We start from the raw sequence: 14279 nt of genomic DNA, 5'->3' as shown, positions 1-14279 counted from the left end.
CAATTATTCAGGCATGCAGGGATCCCTGGCGAATCCCAAATCAGGGCAAAATCAGAAAAATAGCCTATACCTCAGATTCGCCTCTCTTTATACCAAGTTGACAAAGCAGCTTTCAAAACCTTGGGGTGCACACGCTTAAAAGATCTGGAAGCCCTGAATTTATACAGGAACCCGCCTTGCCCCTTGTCTCCCTCTGCTAATGCCATTTTCCCCAAAAGCCTACCCCACTTAGTTTCCACTGATGTCGATAACAACATCCTGATGCCCATAAATTGAAAAGCCATTAGGTACTAGTTAATATCTGGGAAGGCCAGGCCCCCCTTTAAGAGTTTTCTTCTTAGTTTCTTCCAAGATAACCTTGCGCTTTTCTGCCCCCATATAAAGCTACCAATTTTACCTTGAATTTTACTATTATTTTTCTGGGGAAAAGTTAGAGGCACCGCGTTGAAGACATATGTAAATTTTGGTAGGACTGATATCTTTACTAGATTTACCCTTCCATCAAGTCCTTGGAAGATTTTTCCACCTAGCAAAGAGATTATCTATATCCTTTTAGATTTTAGCCAGATTTAAGATGGGGATTTTCTTCAAGTCCTTCACTATTTTTATCCCAAGGTACCTAAATTCCCCACTTACTGAGCCTCCCCTGTAGGTTGTATTCCAACACATAATTTCGGTTTTGGCCAAATTAGCAAGATATCCTGACAACAAGCTAAACTCCTTTAATATTCTTATGAGCCGTGGGATGGCAATATTGGGATTACTAGTGTAGTTGATAACATCGTCAGCGTAAAGTGCAATTTTACGGTGATAATCTTGTGATTCAAATGGTCTGATAACCGTATTCAGCCTGATCATCTGCGCCAGGGGTTCAATATAGATATTAAAGAACAGCAGGGATAAGGGGCATCCCTGCCTTGTTCCTCTCTGGATTTCAAAGCTTGAATTAAGGAACCAGTTAGCAAAATTTTTGCGGAAGCCCCAGAGTAACATTTCTTTAAAGTCTACACAAATATTGGGCCCATACCTGCAGTCTCTAACATCCCCCAAAGATATCTCCAGCACACCCGATCGAAAGCCTTAGTGGCGTCTAAGGCCACTAGCGCTAAGGGATCCCCCCTAATCTCTTCCAAGTCAATATTCCCTATCAAAATTTGAGTTTTCTCCTGAATGGATCTCCCTACCATAAAGCCTTTTTGATCGGGGTTGATTAGGCTTGGAGCCAATTTTGCCAACCTCCCTGCCAGAATGCCCAAGAAGATCTTACAGTCGGCATTCAGTAGGGAGATTGGACAGTAGGAGTCTGCCATCAGGGGGTCTTTCCCTGGCTTCAATATTAAAACTATTGTGGCCTCTTCCCATGATCTCGGGCCACCCCAATAGTACTATAAACTGAGTTGAATAGAGTATAAAGTATAGGTAGGAGCTCGTCTGATGAAAATTTGTAAATTTCATTGGTGAGAGAGTCAAGACCGGCAGCTTTTTTATTTTTTTCCCTTTTTATTTTATCCCCTATCTCCTCAAGGGATAAGGGTGCTTCTAATATTTCTCTAGCAGATTATGTTAGCACGGGTAAGGACTTGTCCCTTAACCATGAGCCAATCAATTCAGGGGCAGGAGTTATGTTCTCCCTATACAGGGTCGAGAAGAGGGACCAAAGCCATTCCTGCATTTCTACATGTTTACTTGATGTAGTACACACACTGTCAATGATGAGTTCGTTTATATCATTTTTTGCCCGGTCCAACCTCGCTTTCCAGGCTAATAATGCCCCTGCTCTTTCCCCGTACTCAAAGTTCTCCATGTTCCGTGCTTGCCACTGGGCCTTACATTTCTCATCTAGGAAGATCCTAAGGTTCTGCCCGGCTTCTTCGAGTTCTTCTCTATCTCTTCCAATTTCCCCGTATCCTCTTGATTAATAAGACTCCTTTCTTTTTTAAGAGCAGATATTTTTGACTCCAGGGACTGTAATTCCAAAGTCTTAATTTGATTTTTGGCACTTATTAGGCTACCCAACACCCCTCTCAAATTAGCTTTATATGCATCCCAAACATGAACTATTGAGGTGGAGCCTAGATTGATAGTAAAGAATTCGAGAGAGGACTCTTTGATTTCCTGAATAATCCCAGAGTCTGATATAAATGCTCTATTCAATGTCCACCTTGATTGTGGACATGTGCTACTCATGGAGTATAGGAAGAGCAAAGGAGCGTGGTCTGAAAGATGACTTGGTAATATCGAGATACTAAGAATATTATCTAAGATCTCTCTATTAATCAGAACATTATCTAATCTAGCAGAATGATGGTACTTTTTACTATAAAAAGTGAAACACTGTGCACTTCCCATCCTAGCTCTCCATGTGTCCACCAAGTTGATGTTTAATAGCAGATTTTTCAAAAACCCTTCGGGACCGTGGGGCCCAATAGCATGACTCAAGTTGGGCCTATCCTTTTACCGGATCGAGTCGGACATTGAAATCGACTCCCACTATTACAGGGGGGGTTGCTGTAATAAGATTATCTTGTAGCTTGTCCAGGAAAGAAGGGTCCTCCATGTTGGGATCATAAAAGGAGGAACATGTCAACTTTTCCCCTTCAAAATCCAACTGGGCGATAATCCTTCTACCTGATTGGTCTGTTTGAACCAATTTGATTTTACAGGTAATTCCCTTCTTAACCAAGATTGACACCCCACGGCAGTTTATTGATTGTTGGGAGTGGCAAAAACATTGTATCCAAAGGAGTTTGGAAAAAATCCCCCTGACTCTATTTGATTTAAATGAGTTTCCTGCAATAAGCAGACGTGAACTGGTAACATCTCTAGATATTTAAAGATCAGTCTTTGTCTTCTTGATCATCTCAGGCCATTTATATTCCAGGAAATAAATTGAATATTACGCCCTCCTTTCATTTTGTCTTTCCATAACGCATTCCTTAATTAGCCAGTAACACCTACAGTTTGGTCTTGAGGGCCAGTGAGATGAGAGTTATTTTTTAACATTTTTTCCACCACCCTGTGCCCCGCCATTCCCCCACCCCACTCCCCCTCTTCCCTCCCTAACCCCTCGTGACCCCCAAACCCGCCTACACCCTGAGGAGCCCTACCTTCCAAAAGGTTACTGCCTGTTCGGGCTCTTTCCCCCTCCATGCCATAAAAATGTACATCCAAAATAATCATAGGATGGCGGCTTGACTCGAGACTTCACACAGAGCTTTTGCATTCCCCCTTACAGCCCTCCCTGCTTATCGTGCTGTATTTTTGCAATTAGGTTGTCGACTTCTTGCACGGAGCGGATCATGTGCATATGGGTATTCCACATAACCCGCAATGTGGCAGGAAACCTCGGTTGAGCCTTTGCCCCCCAGCCCATTCAGCTCCGCTAATCTTTTCCCCAATTCCCAATGTCTTTCCGCAGTTATGTGGGAGATATCCGATCTAATAAAGAAGGAGAAAGAAGATTGTTCTGAGAATGGAGAGGAGATAGCCCCTTCCTTTAGGGTCGCAGAGAAGATCTGTTCTTTAACTGAATATGATAAGAAAATGACCAAGATTTTCTGGGGTTTCAACCGTCCCGGATTCCTTTTAAAGGGGTCTCTGTGGACTCTCTGGATTTCGTTGCTTAAATCTATACTGGGGTGGTCCTTAAGAACTGTACACTTCAATAAGGAGGTCATAAACCCCTTGATGTCCTTTCCCTCCATTGCTTCTGGAATGTTTAACATGTTTAGATTGTTCCTCCTTGATTGGTTCTCCAACCTCTCAAGATCGTCTTTGAGCTCTTTATTCTGGATGGATATCTATTCCAGCTGTGATGAAATAGCCTCCACTGCGCTCTTAATCTTTGGGATTTCTTCTTCAATTGCATCAGTCTTTGCTGTGAATAATTCTAGCTTCTGAGCCAGCAACTCACAACAGGAACGAATGGCTGCCTGATTTGCCTCAGAAACCAGGAACCTGTTCGCCAAATCAGCTTGGTTTGTTTCAGAGGCAGTGAATCTGTTTGCCATCTCGTCCTTCAGAGCCAGGAGGATATCAACAAATGGGAAATTGGGGCTGAGGTGCTCCTAATTTCCGGGGGGAGGAGGGTCTAGCCTTTAATATACTGGCTGATAGAGCTACTTGGATCCTCCATCTGCCCTTTTACCATCTCTTTATTTTGCTCCAATGTAACTGGCTCTGATGACTGTTGTTTATCCATACCATGCCCCTCCTCCCGGGATTGAGCTTGTTGCTTTCCCTGCGACTGTTCAACCCCTGATCAACCTCCTTCTGTTGGCCCAATATGGAATATCTATTAACGAGAGTGATTGCCGGGTGAACTTCTTGATCCAAATTGGATTTTTTAATGCGTTCTGCCGAATTGCCTGGTTTCTTCCATTCAAGGAGGGCATTGTCCTCCTGTGTACTATTCTGCCCGCTTTTCATAGCCTCCAATATTGACCCTTTCCGCCCCTAGGGGGGGGATAGACGAAGCGCCGAGACAAGCGAAGGCGATAAAACAGATTCTACGTTTTGCAGAGATTCCACTTTGGGGCCAGAAGAGATTTGAGACTGAGATTGAGGATTCAATTTGGTAGAGGAAAGAGACATAGCCTGGTAGTAAGATTTCAGTGATGGGGTAATTTTTACTTTAGTCCCAGCAGATTTCTTCTCCCGTACTTTCGCCTTACCCCTTTGGGATTTTCGGTTCACAGGGGTTGCTGGAACTCCTATACTCCCCTCCTGTTTAATCTGTTTTCTTTGTCTAGCCAAGATTTTAACTTCAGCCACTGGCGGGGAGACTCGCTGTGGCAGAATTGAGTGCGTGATCAGCTTATTTGATACCAGATGAGCCGCCCTAGCCCTTAATGAGTATCTTGTAAGTTTAGGAGGAGAGATTCCTTCTTGCGCTGTAACCCCGCTCTCCATACATTCAGAAAGTACTTCACCTAAAATGGTCCCCTTTGCTGCTTCCAATACACCTTTTTTTGCTGGGGGATGATATCTTGTTCCTGGTGAATTCTGAAATACCCACCTCTACATCCTGGGGTAATACTCCCTCCGGCGATTAATGTGGCCAAAAGTCGTTCACCGAGCACACCCCAGCAGGGGAGCCCTGCCAGTTCCCAATCCCAGCCCTCTCTACCTGCTCCAAGGGTGGATGGGGAGATTCCAAACCTGAAATGCCGTCTGAGTAGCACAGCAGCAGGGACAGCCACTCACTCCGCTTCCACACACTTGCAGCGTTTCCCCACCTCCAACTCGGCACCTGTTCAGCAGTTGCACCCTTGCTCACCGCTAGACGCCAAGCACAGCCTGCCTTCCCTGCCACCTGACCCTGCCGCAAACACCGGAACTGGAACTGGAGGCTCGTGGATTTTGGGAAAATGGTGCTTTCTGGGGCAAGAATATGCTACACTTTATAAGAAGTGGTCATACACTTGGTAGCACCCTGCACCCCATTGGTCAGGTGTGCCCCCCAGCTTGACCTCTAGGAACCGTGAATAAATATGGAAGAGTTGCCATGCAACTCAGAATTGGTGTCTGAATCTAAAATGAAAAGAAGTACTGCCCTGCTGGAAACCTGATCTGCACCCCAAAGTTCTGCACTCTAAAGAACTGTGCGTGCTGGACATTCTGGGACTACAGCCCTGAGGATTTTGCCTTGCTTCAAAAAGAATTACATAATGTACCTCCTGCATACTACAGGTGAACAGAAGCCACCTGAATCATCTCCACCAAGAAGTTCACATCCTTGAGTTCATCCAGTAGACTTTTAAGGATTTGGCCAGGTGCACTGTGGGACTTGTTGTTCCAACATCCCAAGGACCATCTCAGAGATTCTAGACCCCTGAATTGGTGTTGTGGACACTTTGAACCCTCAAGGAGGCCTTCTTTAAGAAGATCCAGAAGTTTGGCAAAGTGTGAACTTTTTGATTAAAACGTCCATAAGGTGACAGGCTTGATGTCGATAGTTAAGCCGATGACCTTCAAACATTACCCTGCCTGGATTTCAGGTATGTTCAGCTGAAAGCTCATGAGCTAAAAACTTCCAGTATTTCACCGGGGCTCACAGAAAACCAAGCCAACAACATCAATGTGAATCCGACCTGAAGAGGAGTCTCACTCAACATTGAGAATAAAATGCTCCTGAAAAACTGCTCTGTGCTAAGGTAACATTTTGATAGAGGCCTCCCGCTTAGTGTAACTGACCAGGGCACCAACACAATCAGCCTCAAACTTTGATTTTGTCCCGGTCAAGCGCGACCAGATATCCCAATGTGGAGCTATAGGTTTTCAAGCACTAAACATTGTTAATTCTTTAAAAATTATTATCTCCAGTTCCCTACATTGGATTTTGTCATTTTAGTGTCTATTGGTGTTGAATTTTTATTGGGTGTTGAGCTTTACTTATTTATAGTATTGGGTGTTTTTAATGTTTTACACACCGGTTTCCTAAATTTAGCCTGCATGCTCATTACCATCTACCAAGAGTTGGGTAAGGGTATAATTCATTGAGACCTTGACTGAAACTTTTATTGTGTTTGTGGCCTTATTACCAGTGGTAAGTCCATTCTTATCACATTTCTAACAATGTTCCACACAGCACCAGAACATGACCTAATTTCACTATGCCATCTTCTGATTGTTCTGTACTTGCCTCCCAAGTGCCCACAGAGCGAATAGACAGTGTGGCTTGCACGGTTTAGGTTTTGAAAGAATCCCGCCTATTTGCCCCCTCACTTCCACCGTTGGACAGTTGAAACCGGTTGCACAATCTGCAGCTGACTTCCATGAGTGCAGTGTACCCAGATTGCAACTTCATTTAGACTCAACAGGGCCTGCAGATGCCTGGTGTGACTCTGCTAGACAACTTCACAAATGATCAAATACATGCTGCAGTTCACTCAATTCATGGCTCTTTTTAGCAGCTCCACGTACATTTCAGGTTCTGAAGGGAACTCTAACCGATCCCCCGTATGCAGGCTGGTCATGAGACTCTATGCAGGGATGCAGGAGACCGTGCCAATGCGTGTCCCCAGTGGCCAGAAAGTGTGGGAAGTAGGTAGACCTGACAACCACCCTAACTGATGGGCAGTGGAAGTTCTGTTTTACACAATCCCAGGTGCTCTCCCATAATCACAGACTGCAGTTGTAGCATATCCAATATTTGCATAGATTGTGCTGCATCCCGAAAAAGATTAACTAAATGGGCCTGATTGAGGATGAATGCTGTGTGCGCTGCATGGTGCCCTGCATTGACTTTTTACACCTGGCATGGGACTGCCCTGGAGTGCAGCACTTCTGGCTCACTGTAACTGATACACTGGATATAATCACTGCTTACACACCTTACCATTTACAGCACATAGAGCAATTGGGGTATGTGAAGGAGGTCCACATAGATGCATGCAAAATGACAGCCATGCTCCTTTTACTAGCACCGACTGGCAATGTATTGGGGCTGGAACCCTATGCCGCAGATGGCTGGGGCTTCGGGATGTGGCCTACTGTCAGGAACAGTTAACTGCCTACTGTGAGTTAATGCTGGAGACCCCTACCCCAAAGATAAATGTTCCCCTTAGAGTCATTTCTCAGACACTAGGCTGATGAGGAAAACCTTTGCAGTTGCTACATCGCTGAAGGTACCTGACCATCCGGAGTCCTCCGCCGCTGCAAACCCAGCCCTCTAGGTATATGGATTTGATTGCAATCTGATTCAACTGTCACAACATGTAAGCTTGCACCATAGAGATGTCTTTGTAGAGTATTGAGATTGTTATCCCTAGCTGAGTGGCTCCCCCTTTCTTTTTATTTTCCCCATTGTTCTTTACCAATTTGTGTGAGCAGCACTATTTTTATTTATTTATTTTTGTAGAGTATTGAGATTGTTATCCCTAGCTGAGTGGCTCCCCCTTTCTTTTTATTTTCCCCATTGTTCTTTACCAATTTGTGTGAGCAGCACTATTTTTATTTATTTATTTATTTATAGTGCTTATAGAGCACAACATTCATCCCAAGGGGTATCACGGCTCTAAGATAGATCAATCCAGTTTTCAAAGATAGCTGATTACAAAAGGTCCCAGCAATTAAGTCCTAAAAAGCCACGTCTTCAGCTTCTTTCTAAACCTCATACGGTCAGCAGTGAGACAAAGGTCTAAAGGAAGTTCATTCCAATGTACGGACATCAGATATGAAAAGGAGCGACCTCCCACTCTGACCTGCTTAATGCATCTAGTTTTAGCCGGAGCAAGATTACAAGATCTCAACTCTCATGATGAAACATAAAATTCTACTGTGTCCTTCAGGATTTTGGGGCGAAGCTTGTAGAATGCTCTAGGCGCATAACACAATAGTTTGAACTTGAACCTTTGGCGCCTATGCACCCACTGAAGATCCTCCAAACACATTGATGCTGAGCTGTACTTATTTTTGTTCCAATCCAGCTTTGCTGCTGCATTCTGGGTCACTTGCAGTCTAGAGAATAGGTAGTCAGCCATACCAACATATGCCAGTTAATAATGCTTGAGTATCATTTTTGTTACACCTGGCACCTTGGCGTGAGTCTCCCTTCCACTTTTTGCTGATGTGTCTCAGATGTTTTGCAGGTGTTAGCGGCTCAGGGCACTGTGCCACTGCCAATCAGTGCCACAGTGCAAGTGCTCCCTATGAAAAGTGTATATGTAATTGACTTCCATGATCGGCTTATTTGGTTTACTGTCAGACCCCAGTAAAGTGCACCAGGAGTGCCAGGGCTTGTAAATACAAATGCTGCTAGTGGGCCTGCAGCACTGGTTGTGCCACCCACAGAAGCAGCCTTTTTTAAATGTGTCTAAGGTCTGCCATTGCAGAACCTGCGTGCAGCCTGGTACTGTCATGCTGGCTGGGCAAGTGCACACAAATGCCAGCCCCTAAACCTTCCCTTTACTTCATGTGAGTCACCCCTAAGGTAGGCCCAAGGGCAGGGTGCATTGTAAGCATAAGGTAGAACAAGCCCTGATGTGTGTGGCATGTCCTAATAGTGAATTACTGCCATTTTCGTTTTTCACTATTGTAAGGCTACCTGTTCTCATAGGCCAGAATGGGCTGCTGGAATTATTACACCCTATAATCCCAGCAGGCTCAGGGAACATGGTAGAAAATCAAGTTTAGTATGCCTGAACTCAGAATAATAAAATACTTATTTTAGTAAAGTTTATTTTAATATCCTGTGTTTGCAAATGCTACTTTTAGAAAGTTAGCATTTGCGTGCCTAACCATTTCAGCCCGCCTGTGCTAGGATGTGTATCTGCTGTCTAGTTTCTGTGAGTGACAGGGCTGGGGGATTCCAGGGGACAGTCTGGGCTGCCAGGTGGTTAATAGAGGGATTACCCCCAGTGTCAGAATACTCCAGTCCCTTCGCAGAGGCAGTATGGATGCTAATCCCAAACGCCCACCTCCCAGTGCCACAGCTTCTAGAGCGGAGTCACCAGCAAGGGGTAAAAGGGGAAGTGGATAAAGAGAAGAGACACCTTGTAAGCTGCTGCCACCCACACAGACGGTTGGATTCTTCGGTAGGACTCTCCAGTCTGTTCAATGAGGTGCCTAATACACAAAAGGGGGGAATAATAAGACAACAACCCACTTTTCTATAAGAACACAATATACTAATTAAAGCTTGTCCTACCAGCTGTTTCCAAGGTAAATGCTACTCTTCTATGTTTAATATGTGGTGTTCTGCTAGGAGCTTTCCTTCTGAAAATGGAAAAGAGCTAAATTACTTGTTATCCTGAAATACTGTTCTACCTAGTTCTCTTTTATTCCTGCTTCTAAGTACCTGAAAGTCTTCCTGCAACAACCTTGTACTGGTTTCTTCGCTGAGTCCAAATGTTTCCAAAATGCTACAATTTTGCAGTCTATGACCAATGACTATCCTTCTGGTAGCGCGCAAAAAGGTACTGGATAGGCACAAAGGGGAAGGAAAGGATAGGGCAAGGGCAAGAGAAGGGTAGGTAATGTTGGCCAAAAATATGCTGCCAAATGCTTGGCAACAAGGCTTGTCTTACTGTCTTAGGTTCTAGTTTTTGTTTATTCAGAGTTCGTATGCCGCTAAACTGTCTCAGGTTCCAGTTTCTGCTTCTTCAGAGTTCATATGCCGCTATACTGTCTCAGGTTCCAGTTTCTGCTTCTTCAGAGTTCGTATGCCGCTATACTGTCTTTCACGAAGTTGTTCTCCACGCAGCCTCCTGCTCTGACTGGTTTCACCGCTGCTCTTCGTCCTCACAAACTTAGTGACTCCACCTATTTTAGGCGGACTATGCCGAAAACGGTTCTCTCTGATGACTAGGGAAGGCAGAGATACTGTTTCTAACTTCCCTGACAAGATTTACAATTCTTCCTGAAACCGCTCACTCCCGTCATGAAAAATAGACACAGAGCAGCAGAACGCGGGTGCTTCTCCTTAACGAGAGTCAATGAAGTGCGCATTTCTAAAGCCGCACTCTTCCCTCAATCACTAGACTGTAACTAATTGCTATTGCTAACATTATGGCCACTGCGGCGGCCATCTTGGGAGGGGAGGTTTTAATTAGAAAAAGGATACCAAATGTTAACCCGGTTGGGTTTTGTAAATGTCTGTGTCTTTGACTGAAACTTGGGAGCACAGATTGAGGCGATATTGTGTTTCCTGACACCCAGGATAGGTGGGAGGAGTGCCCCTTGACTCTGAATAGGGCTGTGCTCTGCCACCACAATGCTGGCTCCACCTCCTGCGGAGCATCTGATGTCTCTGCCCTGCACCCTGAAAGAAACAGCCAAAGTCTCCAAAACAAAGTGCTCCAAAACTGGGCTGAACCAGGCTCAGGCCCCCTGGCCTGCAAGAACAAAAGAAACTGTGTATAAAAAGAGGAACCCTGCTCCTAAGAAACTAGATCCTGTTTTCGCCAAGAAGAAACTCTGCCCAAAGAGGAGGATCCGGGAAAGCTACCCGGAGAACTACTGTCTCTAGCCTGAGAGACTGGCCTGTGGTGGGTGCCTTGCTGCAGGAAGGAGAGAAGACAAAGACTGAGAAAGACTTTCATTTTCAACTCGTGCAAAATCTCTAAAACCGATCTCCAAGGGCTTGGACTTGAGCTTGCCCCCTGACCTGAGCCCCGGAACCATTGGCCTCATCCTGCCTTCGCCCGTCTGCTGCTGGGCTGTTGTGTTTCCCCCCTCTAGCCGGAGCCGTGATCTCTGGTGTCCTCACCCCTTCCTAGGGCCGTGACACTCCAGAGCCTGGCCGCCCCTGCTTGCTGAGAGCCCCGCTCGAGTTCGAGTCACTCTTACTATGCTGTGCCGGGCCGCCCGCTCCGCTGTCACCCCGCCTGCCTTGGAGCCGCTGGGCGCACCTCACCCCTCTCGCCGGAATTTGATTGGAGCGCACTCTACAGCCCCGGACGGCCCATACATTTGAAACGTACTCGGCTGCCCCGCTCTGCCCTCCTGCATCCAAAGGGCCACGCCGCACCCCGAAGAGCCTCCAGTACGATCCGTACTAGAGGCCCCGTGCTGCGCCTGCCTGCCCGGAAACACTACACCGCAGAAGATCCAAAGGTACGGTCCCCGCAACCCGTGCTAAAGAAGTACGGCTCGTAAGCTGCAACCCGAACATCCTTAACCCCGGGGACCCCAGACGTCCGCCTCTCTTCCCCCAGTCCTGCTCCTACGCTTCGTACCCTGAAGCCTTTGCGAGCTGGACACCGCGAGGGAAGCTGCGAGTACGTATCGCACCCACCTTCACCAGCATACGCATCACGCGGACTACCGGCTACGATCAAAACAAGGTACTGTGCGACTCATGCAGAGTCTATTGTGTGCATCAGACCACAGGGTCCGCAACGTGAACTAAGCGATTTTGTTTTAAAGAACAAACTTCTCCCAAACCAGTCGCACAACCAGCGCGAAGCGCACAGGAATCAAAGCTAAGCCTTGTTTTTAAAAGAACTAGTGAATTTAGCATTACTCAAGAACTCTTGCCTACCAAAGTATTGTGGCCTCATTTTACTATCGTTATTGTGGTCTTGTCAAGTAAACCTGCATAGAAACTTATTTTTACATAAAGCATACGTATTTTTTATAACTACAGACTTGTGTCCATTTGTGGTGGGTCATTTTTATTACTGTATGTGGTCATAAATGCTTAACTAAACTAACGCCCTGAAGATTAGCCTTGTCTGCTCACTCCACGCAACCTAAAGGGTGAGCAGGGGTTATTCTGAGGAGTGAGTCCCTTACCCTGACTAGAGGAGAGGGTCCCTGCTTGACACAAGTGCATACCTGTGCCAAACAGAGACCCCCAAATCTAACAGTTTTTTTCTCGAGTTCAGTGGAATCCATATGAAAAGTCTTCTTAGTAGTTTTAACATGGCAAAGCATTTACCACGCAGTACACTAACTTGGTCTTGCATGCTTAGTGCATTGTATACCAAGATTCCTTGATTCATTACAACCTGTTTGGGCTCTGGAATAATGACTAGTGACTTAGGGCCAACAGGATGCATCTTAGACTAGGTGTGCTCCTCCAAAAAGTAGTATCTCAGACTTCTCTAGATTCAGCATCAAACAGTGATCTGTCAATCAATTTGCAGTTTCTGAGAGTCAATTAATCAAATATTTTCTAGTGTCCTCATATCTTTTTTCTGTAGCTATCAGCAGCTGCATGTTGTCTGCGTAGGAACAAATGTTAAAGCCCCATTTCTTCCTGATCATGGCCAATGGAGAGACAGAAGCATTAAACAGAGTTGGACTCAATGAGGCTCCCTGCGCTACTCCACACTTAATTGTTTGTGATTTGGAAGAAAATGAACCTATTTGTTCTCTTTAGGTTCTATTATGTAAAAGGGAGCTAGACCATTGAATAGTTTTGGAGTGTAGCCCATTTTCATGTAAAATGTTCATCAGGAGGCTATGAGATACAGTATCAAAAGCCGCCGACAAGTCCAAAAGGATCAGTTTGGCAGCTTTACCCATATCCACCAGTAATCTAATGTTATCCAATACTGCTAGTAAAGCAGCCGCCGTACTATTCAGTGCCCTAAAGCCGCCTGTGAAGGATCCAAGAGATCATTTGTCTCTAAATAGTCAAATAATTGTTACAAAACCTTTGACAGGTAAGGAAGTTGGGAAATTGATCAGTAGTTCGCAAGGTTAGAGACTTCTAAACCTATTTTTTTTGCCAGTGGTAATACAATAGCTTGTTTCCATGAATCGAAAAACACAGCAGCATTTATCGATTGATTGTAAAATTGTGGTACATAGGGGCATATAACAGGTGTTAACCAAGAGAAGATAATGGATACAGCAATGATTCAGATTGTACTTCTGTCATTGCCTTCACTACTTGCTCTTCCGTTAAAGGGACAACGTTTCCTAAGTGAGAGGGTGCTTCATAGTGGGGTTCCAAAGCTTCCCAGTTAATATCATCCGGTGTAAGTTGAATTTTAAATATAGAGTACATTTGGGAAACGTTATCAAAGAAAAAGTTACAAACTTTCCCACAGTTATCTTCCTAGGAAATCAATGCTTGGGAAATTCCAGTTGGCTTACAAAGTTCCTTCACTATTTTGAATATCTCTTTAGTTGACTTAGTATTTTCTTCAATTCTCTTCTTAGTATGTTTAAGGGCGTTGTGATACTTCTTTAGCTCCTCTTTGTAGATTAGCCTGACATCGTTCTGTTTGGTTTTTCTCTTCTCCATTACGTTACACCGATTTGTATTTCCTTTTTAACAATCTAAGATCTGTCTTGTACCATTGTTCAGATGGTGATTTCCTATTTAGTTTGTTTTATTTCCTGATGGCACACTGATCTCATGTGTTGGGTATTTCTAAGCTTAAAATCTCTACCTGTTTGGGGAGTGCCCTTTATGCAATTTTTTCTCCTGAAGAAAAGTGGGAAGCAAACAGGTCTGGAGTTATAAAATTCCACAACCTTTGTACCCCTACTGTAATTGTAGATGCTATTTGCAGGACACACTATCCTGGTCATTTTGAGTTTGTACTTCTTTGTATAAAATATGCTTATGCTTTGCTTGAAAGCTTCAATAAAAATAATTTAAAAAAAGAAAAAGTTGCTAAAAGGACAAACCCAACGCTTGGGTTGGCCAGTGAAAAAAAAGTCAAGTCTTGACTTTCAGAGTGCTTTGCATAGGATTCCAGTAAGGGCTCAGTTGCTGTTTTTGTAGGGTTGCGTTGACTACTGTGGTATCAGTAACATGCCACCAATTTGTTGAAGAAATGAAAAAAATATGCAAATAACAACAGGGTATTTAAGTACAC

This window comes from Lissotriton vulgaris, unplaced genomic scaffold (genome assembly GCF_964263255.1).
Source record: "Lissotriton vulgaris unplaced genomic scaffold, aLisVul1.2 SCAFFOLD_1171, whole genome shotgun sequence".
Classification (NCBI taxonomy): domain Eukaryota; kingdom Metazoa; phylum Chordata; class Amphibia; order Caudata; family Salamandridae; genus Lissotriton; species Lissotriton vulgaris.
Note: the sequence above shows the minus strand (reverse complement) of the source record.